Source organism: Aotus nancymaae, unplaced genomic scaffold (genome assembly GCF_030222135.1).
Source record: "Aotus nancymaae isolate 86718 unplaced genomic scaffold, 86718_ANA_hifiasm-v0.15.2.pri h1tg000040l, whole genome shotgun sequence".
Lineage (NCBI taxonomy): Eukaryota > Metazoa > Chordata > Mammalia > Primates > Aotidae > Aotus > Aotus nancymaae.
In genome coordinates, this window is record NW_026988454.1 from 128,227,960 (window position 1) to 128,241,060 (window position 13,101).

Genomic DNA, 13,101 nt, shown 5'->3' on the forward strand with positions numbered 1-13,101 from the left:
AGTATGCAATACCCCCAAGGAGGCCTGGGGCAGTGTCCTGAGAGCAAATTCGTGCTGGCCTTCCCACAGTGCAGTAGACAGTATTCCCCCTCCAAGGCACTAGGCAGCGGCCGGGAATAGCTTTGATGTTAAGTTTTGTTGCCAGCTGAGTTGCTGAAAACTTATGGACAAACTTGTGTCTTTCAGAGCATTTCGGAGTTTGGAATTGTGGAAAGTCAACTTATTATTCCAAGCCAAAAGCTGGAGAAAGTCCCAGAGAGGTGGGAGGATTCTTGGAGGCTGGAGTCATACTGGCCTGAGGGAAAGGGCAGATTCCCAGGGCTCTGTCCCCTAGCCATCAAGGGTGCCACTCACACCTGTCCCAGCCTGTCCCAGCCTGTCCCAGCCTGTCCCAGGCAGGCTGGGGAGCAGGACTGAGGTGACCTCCGGAGGCAGAATAGGAACGACTTACCCCAGGATTTTTTTTTTTTTTTTTTTTTTTTGAGATGGAGTCTTGCTCTTGTTGCCCAGGCTGGAGTGCAATGGCACAACTCGGCTCACCACAACCTCTGCCTCTCAGGTTCAAGCGATTCTCCTGCCTCAACTTCCTGAGTAGCTGGGATTACAGGCATGCACCGCCACGCCTGACCAATTTTTGTATTTTTAGTAGAGCTGGGGTTTCTCCATATTGGTCAGTGGTCTCGAACTTTCAACCTCAGGTGATCCGCCCGCCTCGGCCTCCCAAAATGCTGGGATTACAGGCTCACCTGGCCAACTTACCTCAGGATTCCTAACCTGGGCCCCAACCCCTTGACCCCAGCCCCTGGCTCCTCCTCAAGCCTGCGGAGTGACTGATGACTCTCTGGAGAGCCTGGGGCCATTGCATTCTCTTCACAGTCAGCTCTTCATCCTGAAAATGTCCTTCCAGGGGACAGTTATTGTTTAAACAAACTCCCCCATCAGAGACATTTTCATCTAATGGCCTGGTTTAGGGGAAACCAAAATTGAAACCCATCAGACACGGAGGCTGAGGTGATGGCTGGGCCAGCTCAACACGGAAGCATTTATCAGGTGTCCCGGGTCGGCTCGGTTCTCAGGGAACCTGCATCTCCAGACTTGCTTTGATTTATTTCAACAAATCCTAAATTTCAGGATTTTCAAAGACAGTTGCCCTCCTCTATTAAGATTATTTATTTATTTATTTATTTTTGAGACGGAGTTTCGCTCTTGTTACCCAGGCTGGAGTGCAATGGCGCGATCTCGGCTCACCGCAACCTCTGCCTCCTGGGTTCAGGCAATTCTCCTGCCTCAGCCTCCTGAGTAGCTGGGATTATAGGCACGCGCCACCATGCCCAGCTAATTTTTTTTGTATTAGTAGAGACGGGGTTTCACCGTGTTGACCAGGATGGTCTTGATCTCTTGACCTCGTGATCCACCCGCCTCGGCCTCCCAAAGTGCTGGGATTACAGGCTTGAGCCACCGCGCCCGGCCCCTCTATTAGGATTATTTCGAAAGGTTGGAGGGAGTTGTTTTTCCTCACTGGGGAGGCCAGAGAAAGAGCAGGAAGAAAGAATCTGATGCAGCAGGAGGGAGTTAGGTCAGACCTCAGGAAGAACTTCCAGGTCACACAGGTATGAAAAACAGGCTCAGGACTCTGTATTATTCTTTCCTCTAGGACTCCCTGCCTCTCTGTCCTCCCTTCAGCCTTCCCCCTCCCCTGCAGAGCCAGTGTTGCCATTTCCCTGGCCAAGGACTGGTGCAGGGATGGGTGGGTCAGCATCACCCCCTGCTTATGCTACCAGTAGCAGCCAGCCTCTTTTAAGGGTTTAAGAGTGAGACCCAGTTCTGAATCCCAGCATCCTTAGGGAGACCTTGGTGTAGCCCCCGGCCTCACTGTCGGGAAAACCAATGCTCAGAGAGGCTGGAGGGCTCCCCCACATTGCCTGGTTCTTAGCGCAGAGGTCTGGGCTTCTCGGTTTCCAACCCTGTGCCCTCTTCCCCTCACCCCAACCCTTCCCTGTCAGGGCACACAGAGGGGAGGCAGGCTTGCTGGAGGCGGTTAGGAATCAGGTCTTGGAGCCCCAGGCCAGGTCCCCTGAAGCCTGACTCCTTGATGTCACTTCTGATTGCTTTTCTCCCACAGCTGTGGTTCCCTAGCTCCCCCAGGGCAGGGGACGGCCCTGGAAGTTCCTTGACGGGTGTGTGTGTGTGTGTGTGTGTGTGTGTGTGTGTGTGTTAGTCTGTGTCTCTGTGTTTGGGCCTCTGAGTCTCTCTCCATGGCAAGTCAAGTCAGCCACTGCCCAGCAGAGAGAACAAGAGTGAGAAGAGGGTGCCCCAGCTGCACAAGCAGGGGCCCACAGGTGAGGGCGGCTGACTGAGCGCTTGCGTGCTGTGACGGTCTCAAGGCCTGGGGTGGTCAGGATGTTGCCCAGAAGAGCTAGGCCTCAGGCTGGGAAACTGCAAACTGGACGAGTCCACAAACTCAGCCATCTGCCAGCCAACAGTGTTTCTTTTTTTAACCCCTGAAAAATATAGCCTGCCCAGCCTTCTGCGACACAGCTGGTGGGGGGCGGGGGGTGGGATAATTATGGCCAGAGTGAAAGCAACACTGGGGCAGGGGGTGGGGAGAGTGGCTGGGTTTGTTTTGTCTCTCAACAAACCATGGCCCATGTTATCTTCAGTTTAATTAGTTCATTCATTCATTCATTTATTCAACAAGAGTATATTGAGGATTCTGTTCTGTGTTAACAATTTCAGTGGCTCCCACTTACGGGTGCCTAAATACAGGAGTCGGTGCTGTGGATACATTATTTTTTATTCTCTTTTCATGAACACCTTGTAAGTAGGGCCCAGGCGCTAGACCATATGGTGCCTCTGAGAGGATCACATCTTTTGGGCAGACACAGCCTCAAGACAGGATGCGCCACTTGTCAAGACCAGGCAGGCTGAATTTGAGCTGCCCTGAGCCCCCTCACCTAGGTGGCCTCCTGCAGTGAATGACCTGCATCTCACACCTGCAGTCCTGCTTTGAGATTCATGTCATCATCCTTGCTTTACAGATAGAAAACTGAGGACCTTGGGCAGTGTGACCCAGACACACACACGTGACATAGTCTGGTTTGAACCCAGGCAGGCTGCAAGGACACGGCCTCTCCAGGAATAACCTGAGTTCCCTGCAAGCCCAGAGCAGAGTGCACTTGGCTGCGCAGAGTGGCTGGGCAGCAGGAACTTTCATGGCCTTCGCTTATATCTCTACAAAATGCCTGGTGCTGAGGTCTGAATGGCCACAGGGTGCACTCCTCAAGGGCAGAACCGCGTTCAGTCATGTGTGTACACTCAGAGCTGGGAATGGAGCAGGACCTCGGTCAGTGGTGTTTGCATTTAAAAAAAAAAGGCATGAGTGAATGAACAATCTGTGTGCTTCCCTCAGAGACTTCAGAGTGATTGGGTAAATGAGACATGTATTTGGGCCATTACGTGTGACAGCAAAGAGAGTGTAAGCTTTGCCAACATTTATTCACTCACCAAACATTCCTTGAGCTTACGCTACCATTCAGGCATGGTGCCAGGCTCCATGGCAGAATGATGCTGAATGAGATGTAGTTTTGGGCTAGCATCGTCTGGAATTCTGGAGGAGGTGGGGCCTGGCAGGTCTTTAGGAAGGGGCAGGAGCATTGAAAAGGGGCAAGGAGGGAGAAAGGGTAGTTCAGTTGCAGAGAGTGGGGGTCTGTCCCTGTTATTCTCAGACCCTCCCAGACATTCCCCTCACCTAATTTCCCCTGTAGAAATTAGGGTTGGGCTATGAGGGTGCCGAGTCCTCCCAGGCCTGGGCAGCACCAAGTCCAAAGTGGCACTCCGCAGGTCAGCGGGGGGTTGAGGTACTGATGAGGAGGGAGGCCTCTGGCCAGCCTCTCCGGCTCTGCCGCTAGCCACCTTCTTCCTCAGCTCCCTGGCACAGCGTGGTGCGCCCTCCCCAGGACAAGGACAGTCACACATCATAGCTCTAATTGAAGCCACTTCTGCAGTCTGGGGCGAGATGCTCTTGCAATCCTAAGAGGGCCGCGTGGCTCCCTCACTTCCTCCCCTGCCTGCCTCTAACCAGCCCCCTCTGGGAAGGAGGCGTGCTGGCTCTATGGCTGGCTAGGGGATTCTTCCCGAGTCTCACTGCAGCCTGCCGACCAGGCCACCTGTTACACTTTTGCCAACCAGTGCTGGAGGGAGGCCGGCCGGTGGGGTGTTTCCCTAGCCTGGTGGGGTACTGAGGTGTAAGGGGGCTTTGTGGAAAGTGTCCCCAGGACAGGCTGTGAGATCTGGGGCAAGTGGAGTCACCTCACTGGGCCTCAGTTTCTCCCCTTGTTATATACTTGAACCAGAGCAGTGGGGTGTGCAAATGAACATGCCACATGGGGGCATACGCCACGTGCGTGCGGATGTGTGAGGTTCCAGTGACGCACCAGGGTGGGAGTAGTGCGCCCCTCTGCATACCTGTGCTTTGCTGTACTTTTCTGGGTGTGTACTGGGGAGGCTATGTTCCTGACTCTCCCCCTCTGGGTGAGAAGGGGTCCCCGCCATGTCCTCGGGGTAAGTGAGCAGGCACGCACAAGGGGAAGAGGAAGGAGGGTCTTCCGGGAGAGGGCGCCGTTGGGGTGTGGTGGAAGGGGAGCTGGCAGTAGGGCGGGTGTGGAGGGGTGGCGGAGCGCCGCGAGAGCCCTGGCCTTCCGGAGGTGGAGGTGTGGGGTAGGGGGTGGGCTCCAGGTGCTCTCTTTTTAAAAGGCCGGCGGAAGCGCGTGAGCTTGGCCCGCACTTTGAGCGCAAACTTGCTGGGCTGGGCTCGCACCTTCTCGGGTGCGGCAGCGGCTGCCGGCGCCGGGGTCCGGCGGCTGCGGCCCCCTGGCCCCCTTGTGCTTCCCGGCGCTCCCGCCCTCTCCCGCAGCCTCCCCTCTCCGCGCCTTCCTCGCTCCCTCGTCTCTCGCTCCCTCTCTCGCTCGCTCTCCAGCGCGCTCTCTAGCTCGCTCTCATTTTTTTTCCTGCTGCTGTTGCCGCTGCCGCGGCGCCGCCAGGCGCCCGCACCTCCGCCGGTTGCGCTTGCCGGTCGCTCCCGCTCCGCTCCCTTCCCAGCCCGGAGCTCTCGGCCAGACCCAGCTCCTCTTGCCGCCTCGCCCGCTCCTTCCGGCTCGGACGCCGGGCTCCGCGGCAGCTGGAGCAGGGGTTGCCGCCGATTCCCTCCTCGCTTGCTGGCTCGCCGGAGCAGCAGCGGAACGCCGCGCGCTTGGTGGCGGCTCCTGCCGGGCGGCTGCCAGCTCATCCCCGCTGCGTCCCGGACTCCGGGCGGCTCTGCGCCGGGCTCAGTCCGCAGCGTCAGCACCGCTCGCCGCGGCCCGGGCTCTGGGCACCGCGAGAACCGTGCCTCCGGCCGTCGCCTGCCTGCCTGCGTCCCCGGGGCAGGCGGGCACGCAGCCGATCCCTCGCCGCGGCTTAAACCTTGCTGGCGCGCGGTGAGTTGTGGCCCGAGGGGGACGGACAGAGGGGACCGTGCCCTCTGGCCTCCTGGGGCGCTGGCTGCGGCGGGGACCTCGGGGCTCGGGAGGTGGCCTCCGGCGAGCTCCCGCGCTTGGGAGGAGAGCCTGTTCCCCGGGAGCCCTAGGGGCCGGAGGGCGCGGGACCTGAACTAGAGGGTCTCCCTTCGGGGCTAGGGCAGGCTTTCCGGATGTCCCTGAGGGAGGAAATGGGGCAGAGGCTTTTTTTGCGGGCCCGGTGGAAAGTACTGTCTCTGTATACGGGGGCTTCCACCGGATGGAGGGTCGTGCCAGCTTTCAGGTGGGGGCGGCGGCATTAGCGCATCTCGGTCTGCGGAGAGGCAGGACAGGCAGAACAGGCGGGGGCGCCGGGCATTATTTGCGCCTCTTCCCGGCAGTCTCCTGGCGGGAGGGCACTCAGCCTCGCGCGCCTCGGCTCCTTTCCCAGGCACCGGGTCCGGCTCCCGTGCCCGCCCCAGCGCCGCCTTAGCTACCGGTCAGAGCCCGGCAACCGCTTGCCCGTGGCCTCGGCCGGTTGGGGCGGTCCCCAGGGTCTGGGGGCTCCCCGCAGCCCCAGGACTTCAGGGTCAGGGTCTCTCCGGACACTCGAGACCGTCCCTTCCCGGGACCCTGATGAACCCGCGAGTCTACGCGGCCGCCGGGCGAGCGGACCGGCCGTGGTCTCTGTGTGCTCGCGCGTGTGTGCCGGGGGTCCCCGCTCCGGGGTCGGTCTTCCCCGGCGCTCGCAGGTGGGAGGCGTCTCCTCCCCGCGCGGGGGCGGGGCCGGGAGGTGGAGGCCCCGACTGCGAGAGGCGCCCCCGCGCCAGGGCGGTCTGAGGCTGTTTGTGCTGAGATGGGGCAGCAGCAGCATCGGCGGCGGCAGGGAGTCCTGAGCCCGAACGTACGAGCGCCCCCTGCCCCTAGGCCCCGAGTGACATCCCTCCCTCAGACTTTCAGTCCCTTTTGGAGAAGGCGCCTTGCTTCTTTCTCCCCTCTCGGCACCATTCCGGCCCCTGGCGCGGGAGAACGTCGGCCTTTCCGGACACCGACTGAGCTGGGCTTGCCTAGTTGGGTGCCCGAAGCCACGTGTCTGTCAGAAAGGTGGCTGCCCCTGTGTCAATCTGGCAGAAAGCCCGAGGTGACAGGGAGGGAGGGGCGTGTGTGTTCCCATCATAGTCCCTCGCCTTGTCTGTTCTGGGGTGAGAGTGGGGGCTTAGGGCAGGTGGGGAGGTCAGGGTTCCCAGAGTCTCCGTGCAGAGCACCGCATCCCACACCCTGCCATTCTGTAGCGCTCAGCCTCCCGCCCCGGGGCCAGCCCTTGGTGGAGGTGAAGAATGCCCTCATTCCCATCTCACTACCTTCCCTGGATGTGTCCTGTGCTCCCCACTTTCTCTTGGATCCCGATGGGATGCTGGGCCTCAGGTCTGCACGCTCAGCTCCTCCGAGCCCAGAAGGGCCTGGGGGCCTTCCTGCCTGAGGTAGGGGGAAGCTTCTTTGAAGAGGGGAGGACTAGCAGGAGCCTTTCCAGAGGTGGCACAACTCCCGCAGAGGCCTCTGGGCACTCCGAGGTGGGATCACCCACAGCGCAGGGCCTCATCACCTCTTCTTGGCGAGCCCTGGGGACTGGTGAACCAGCCCTGGAAGTGGACCTGACTGCAATGGAGAGTGGAGGTTGGAGCCTTGTCCCCTCCCACTTCCTGGAGGGCCTCACCAGCCCTTAGTCAGATCCTGTCCTTGGGGTGGGGTGGGTGGGGGCTTTGAGGATGGTGCCTCGGAGTCTCTGCTCATCCCTGGGCTGGGCACGATGTCCCCTTGTGAATTGGATGGCCACTGTCTTCATGTTCCTCCAACTTCTGTCCTTTTACACATAAGCTTTTGCCTACCTGCCAATACCTTCACACCTGTCAGGGACAAAAACACCCCAAAAGTTATTCCCCCCGCACCCCGCACCTTAGCCACTTTAGAGACTACCCTTTCCAGGGGCATCTGCATTTAAGAAAGATGGGAGAGGAAGATGGCAATGCTTAACCCAAAGGAGTGCTCTACTCTACTCATGGATTCTCAGCATTTTCAGGAGCGAGATATATGGGGGGGGCACGTAGCTTGTCACTAAGCACAGGTCCTGAGCAGGCGGAGGGGAGGCGGGAGCATGTCAGGAGTTGAGCTGCTTTCTGGGCCTCAGTGGCCTTGCGTAGGCCGCTCCTCCTCCCTCCCCCCTCCCCCCTCCCTCCTCCCCCGACCTGCGTCTGGGCGGCTTCATTCCGTTGGAGGCGTGACGTCTCTGAGAGGGAGCGCCTTGCACAGCAGCAGGCAGCCCGAGGTAGGTGAGAGAGCGAGCGAGTGAGCGAGCGAGCGAGGGTGAGCCTGGGACTGAGCGGTGTGCTAGCCAGAAGGGTCAGGGGGCTGGGCTCAGGCCCAGGAGGGCTCTGCAGCCCCCACTCGGTTCATGAGGGGCCCACAGTCCAGCGCCAGGATGGGTGGCCACACCCATACCTGCCTTGCTGCAGGAGGACAGTTGGCAGCCAAAGATGGGAGCAGAACTCACAGGCTCCTGAGCTGAATAATTACAACCGGTAGATGTGTCCTCTCTCCTAGACAAGTGTGGAGCCAGCAGCTGCTAATTACCACCCACCCCAATATATCTGCCCACCCCACTGTCCTCCTCTGCTTGGCCTGGAACCCAACTTTCCAGTAGGCAGGCCGCACTGGCAGCCTGGGCAGCTGAGCCTGCCGTCTGCTGGCTGGAAGGTTATCTCACTTCTGCAGAGTGGCAGCCGCCTTTGCCTCCTGGAGGAGGCATGCGGGGAGCTGGCATCGGAGCTCCAGCCCCACTCACTGGAGCTGCAGAAGAGCTGCTGGCTGTCTTGGTGGGCCTAACGGGGCTTGCACTGGTAGGCAATGGGCCCGGAGCAGTGGACATCAGCTCTCTGTCACTCCTGCTCAGCCCGATGGCTCCTGGAAAGAACGGAGAGGGCTCATTTTCTTGTGTCACCTCTGCCCTAGTTAGCAGGGAACTATAAAAAATTAAGTTAGAGGTTTTGCTGCCTTTGGTCCTTGTAGAGTGCAGGCTGTTTTTTCTTTGTCCTGTGAGCTGTCTGTCTCTCTCCTCTCTGGGTATTGTCTCTGGCTTCCCTCTCTCTGCTGCCTCCTAGATGAACCTGAGGCTGGTAGCTTCTCCTTCACAACCAGTTCCTTCTCCCTGCCCGCCCTGGGGGCTTCCACCTCAGTTTCCTGCTTCTCACTCCACCTGGCTTGCCTTGCCTGAGCCTGCTCCTGAAAGGGAGGCATGTCAGTGGAACTTGCTTAGAAGAGAGGAAGCCTGCTTCCTGGCAGCCAACCCACCCTGTGGCCCTGCCCACCTCCTCCCCCCACCCCCCCCCCCCGCCCCACAGGCCCAAGAGACTGTTCCAGTCTGTCCGTGTTTCTCTCGGCCCCTTAGAAAAACGAGCACCACAAGGACAGTAAAAATCACCCCTTAAATTAAAGCTGATGACTCCCGTCGAAATGTTTTATTATTAACTTCACCATTTAGCAATCTCGTGGCAGCAGAGAGGCATAAATATATGTGTACACACGTATATTAAATAAATTGGGGAACGAAGTGCGTAATGGCATTATCTGGACCCCATTCAATTAAGGTAGATATTATCTGTGGTAATTGGGAAATGCCAGCCCATGCCATTTGGGGCCGAGCCACGCTGACAGGCAGGCTGTGGTGTCTAGTTAAAGCTCTCAGTTCTCCTGAGAAGGCACTGGCCGCCCATTGGCTGTGATGATGGTGAATCCCAGGAGACCTCCAGCAGCTGCACTCCCCAGGCTGGGCCACCTGCATGGGAACCAGGAGCTCTGTGTTCCACCCAGTCCCTCACACTTGGCTGTCCCAGCCACCCCTCTGCTCCTTAGGGTGACACAAGCTAGCCCCTGGATCTGTTTCCTGGTCGGGGCCATGACTTCTAGTAAAAACTCTGCCATTGCTGCAGGGTTATTTTTAGGTTTAAGTATAGAAATAAAGATTGGAGGCTTGACCTGATTCCTAAGCTTGTAGAGGGGATTGCTTCTCAGGTGTCACTCACTGCCCCTTTTCAGTGCCTGACCTCGGTGCAGACTCGGGATGGAAGTCTCCCCACCAACCACAGTTATGTTCATGCGGTGCAGAGTTTGGGTGTTGATGGGGCTATGCCAGTGGCCCCCGCTTTCCAGTGCAGTGTTGGGGTTTTTGCGGGGACAGGAAGAGGGAGGAGAGCGGAAGAAGCAGTATTAGAGGCAAAGTCCACAATAACAGTGTCTGCAGACAAAGACACTTGCCCACTTGGGTCTTGGGCTGGAAAACTAGAGATGGTGGTGGCATGTGGGGATGGGGAGGAGAAGCCTGGGGTCTGCATGGCTGTGAGGGCCTGCTGGGTGGAGGAGATCCAGGCAAGCATGAGCCTGGTGGCTGGTCCCCTGGCTCTGGGAGAGGAGAAAGGTCAGGGCAGGGCATTTTCTGAGCTGAGCAGGGGGCCCGAGGGCTGATGAGACTGCTTGCCTTGTCAGGGGGACTTGCTGCTGTGAGCTGCTGTGGCCTTGGCAGGTGGCTGTCCTTCTAGGTCTCAGGTTTCTCTGGTGATGAGTCCCTGCCTGTGCTGTGCTCAAACCCTTCAGTGGCCCCTCATTTCCCTGTCCACACTGTGGTCCATAAGGTCCTGTTGATCTTGTGTTCCGGGCCCTCTCTGACTTCATTACATCAACCCTCTCCCCAGTGCCCCCTGGTCACGTTGGGGTCCTTGCTCATCCTCAAATGTCAAGTGCCAAGCCTGTGCCCACCTCAGGGCCTTTGCACTTGCTGTTCTTTCTCTTTGGAATCCTCTTTGCCCAGGTGTTCACACGACTCATGCCTTTACAGCTTTTACTCTAGGATCAAATGCCACCTCCTCAGAGAAGCCCTCCCTGATTATTCTTTTCTAAAAAAGCCCCTCTGGGTCATTTCCTGTTGCCTTACCTGCCTTATTTTCTTTCATGTCCCCGATCCCCTGAAGTCCCAGCCATCTGTGTGCTGTATTTGTTGTCTGTCCTGTGCTCCTCCCCACTGGGACATGGGCTCCACAGGGCGGGTGTTTGTGTCCGTTTCTCTCCCAATGATCCCTCAGTGCCCAGAGCAGGGCCGGGCGCACAGTGGGAGCTCAGCGCACCTTTGAATGCCACACTGAGGGACTGGATGGCTGTGGCAGAGGGGACTGTCTTCTATGCTCGAGTATACAACAGAGTTGTGAGAATTCAGTGCGAGGTCCGGGTGCCACTCTGGACTGGGCACACTGCTGCAGATCCCCTGTCCTGGGCTCTGCTCTGGGCAGGGACCTGGCTTTGCCTGGTCAGTTACTGAGCCTTTCCTGTGTTCTGAAGCTGGGACTGGGCGTGGAGGACATAGAGATGAGGGCGGTGCTGTCCATGCAGCCCTTTAATGTGCTCCCAGCCTCGTCGGTGTTAGCACCAGAGAGGTTCTGCGTCATTAACTGCAGAGGAAGGAGATAACAGGAATTGTAATAATCAGGGCAGGCTTCCTGGAGGAGGAAGGATCTCAGCTGCTTCTTGAAGGGTGAGCTTCACAGAGAGGAGGCTGGAGCAAATCATAGGTTGGGGGAAGGCAGGGGCAATGGATGTAAAGTTTTCTGCTCCGAGTTTACACCGGCATTAAGCAAAAGAATTACTTCCTCCTTCCCTCCCTCCCTGCTCTCCTGGGGGCATTCCCCACCATGCACAGCACAGAGCCAGTCGCCTCTGAATCAGGGCCCTGTTGTTTTGGCAGAATAGGGAGGTGACAGCTTGTGGAGTGGGGTCTAGGGTTTCTGACATCGGGAGGCTTCCTGGTCCAGGCTGGTGAGCTGGAGTGGCTCAGTGGGGAAGGAAAGGGAAGAGAGTCAGGGCCAGACCCCCACTGTGCCCTCCTCCTTGCGCTTAGCTCTTAGCATGTGGCTGTGGCCATTCTGGCTGACTGCTTGGGAGCAGGGCTTCTCTTTAGGCAGAATAGAGCCCAGCTGGCCTGGGGTGGGTTGAAGGTTCCAAGATGCCTCCAGTCAATCCTTAGTTTCCCTGCCTGAAACTATGCCTCACATTCCACCATTAGAATCATTCCTGTGGGTTAAAGAATTGCTCGTGGAAGGGGCCTTAAATGCAGAAATAGATTACTTGAACGAGAGGCCCAGGAATCATTTGGCTCGCATCACGTAACTCATTCACTTCCACAAAGCCTGCTGGGATGCCAGGCTCTGTGCAAGGCTGGGCTGCAGAGGTCAGCATGAGGAGCGCTGTGCTAGGATTTGAAGGGCTAACTGGCCATCCCCTTCCCCATGGCCTGGGAGTCATACAGGTGCAGCTGGTAGGGGTGGCACAGTTCTGACGACCCAATTCCTGGGTCTTGGCCCTGTCCTACAAACCACACCTCTGCCCAGCCAGTGGGGGCCCGGAGGGACGGCAGAGGGGTCACAGAGGTGAGGGGAGGCGAGAGGCCTCCAGTTCTCCCTCACTTCCCCTTTGGGGCGGTGGCGCTGCCATCCCCCTTCTGGGAGATGCAGGGTGTGGGCGATGAGGCATCTAAACAGCTGAGGAACTCAAACCAGACTCCACACAGCCATTCACAATTCTCGAGCACTCCTGAGCACCTGGGCTGCGTGTGCCCTGCGGAGGCAAAGGTGAATGGAGACGAAGGGCGTGCTGGTGGGAACATGGAGAAAGTTGGGAGCTGAGAGGAAGGTGGGAGGGAGCTCTTGGCCTGGCTTTTCTTGCTGAACCCCTAGGGGCTCTGGCCTGAGTCCACAAACCCCCTCCTATGGGAGCGGACCCTCAGAGGGTCAAGAGCAGGAAGGAGCCAGGGGCTCTGGCAATGACCCTGACCCTGGGAGCAAAAGACAAAGTTGTTCCCTCTACTTGCCTTTTATTGTGGTGTTTCAGTTTTGTTCCGTTTTCTTAGTGTTAGGAGAATAAAAGGAAGCTCTGTGAAAAATAATTGGGGGTTTGGTGAATCACAGTAGTTCTTTTCGGATCTGGTTGTTGTTTTGGGGTTTGCGGTTCTTTCTGACTTGGGCCCTGGATGCCGAGGAAAGGACTGAAGTTGGAAAAGCACAAAGGTCTTGCTTATTAATATTATACTAAGAAGTGGGCCTGGCAAAGTGGCTGACACCTGTAATCTCAGTACTTTGGGAGGCTGAGGCTGGAGGATCGCTTGAGCTCAGGTGTTTGAGACCAGCCTGGGCAACATAGTGAGATGTCATCTGTGCAAAAATAATAATAATTAGCCTGGCGTAGTGGCACATGCCTGTAGTCCCAGTTATTCAGGAGGCTGAGGTGGGAGGATGGCTTGAGCCTGAGAGGTTGAGGCTGCAGTGAGCCATGATTGCACCACTGCACTCCGCCTAGGCGACAGAGTGAGACCCTGTCTCAAAGAAGAAGAAGAAAAAACACTTAGAAGTGGTCACAAGGCAGATTCCTGGAGTCTCTCCACGAAGGCCCTTGATACCAGAGAGGCCCAGCTGGGATGCATGGGGACTCCCCCAGCCCCTTTACCCTAATGTTGGTGGGGGAAAGGGGTAGCCTGCAGCTGTCCCCCACCAGCTTCCCTCGCATACTCATTCAC

At 57.8% G+C, this 13,101-nt stretch overlaps 1 protein-coding gene across 4 annotated transcripts in view; it reads left to right on the forward strand.

The window, feature by feature from the left end:
- The first annotated feature begins 4,484 nt into the window (after window positions 1–4,484).
- The window catches only part of GRM4 (glutamate metabotropic receptor 4), a 121,932-nt gene continuing 113,315 nt past the window's right edge, over window positions 4,485–13,101 (forward strand). For 2 of the 4 annotated variants that reach the window (XM_064361154.1, XM_064361157.1), the window contains exon 1: window positions 4,485–4,560. The gene's annotated coding sequence lies outside the window, so the exon portion shown is untranslated. Of the gene's footprint in view, window positions 4,561–5,423; window positions 5,475–7,773; window positions 7,816–13,101 lie in introns of those variants that run through there. The other 2 variants (XM_064361155.1, XM_064361156.1) reach the window with 2 other exon arrangements.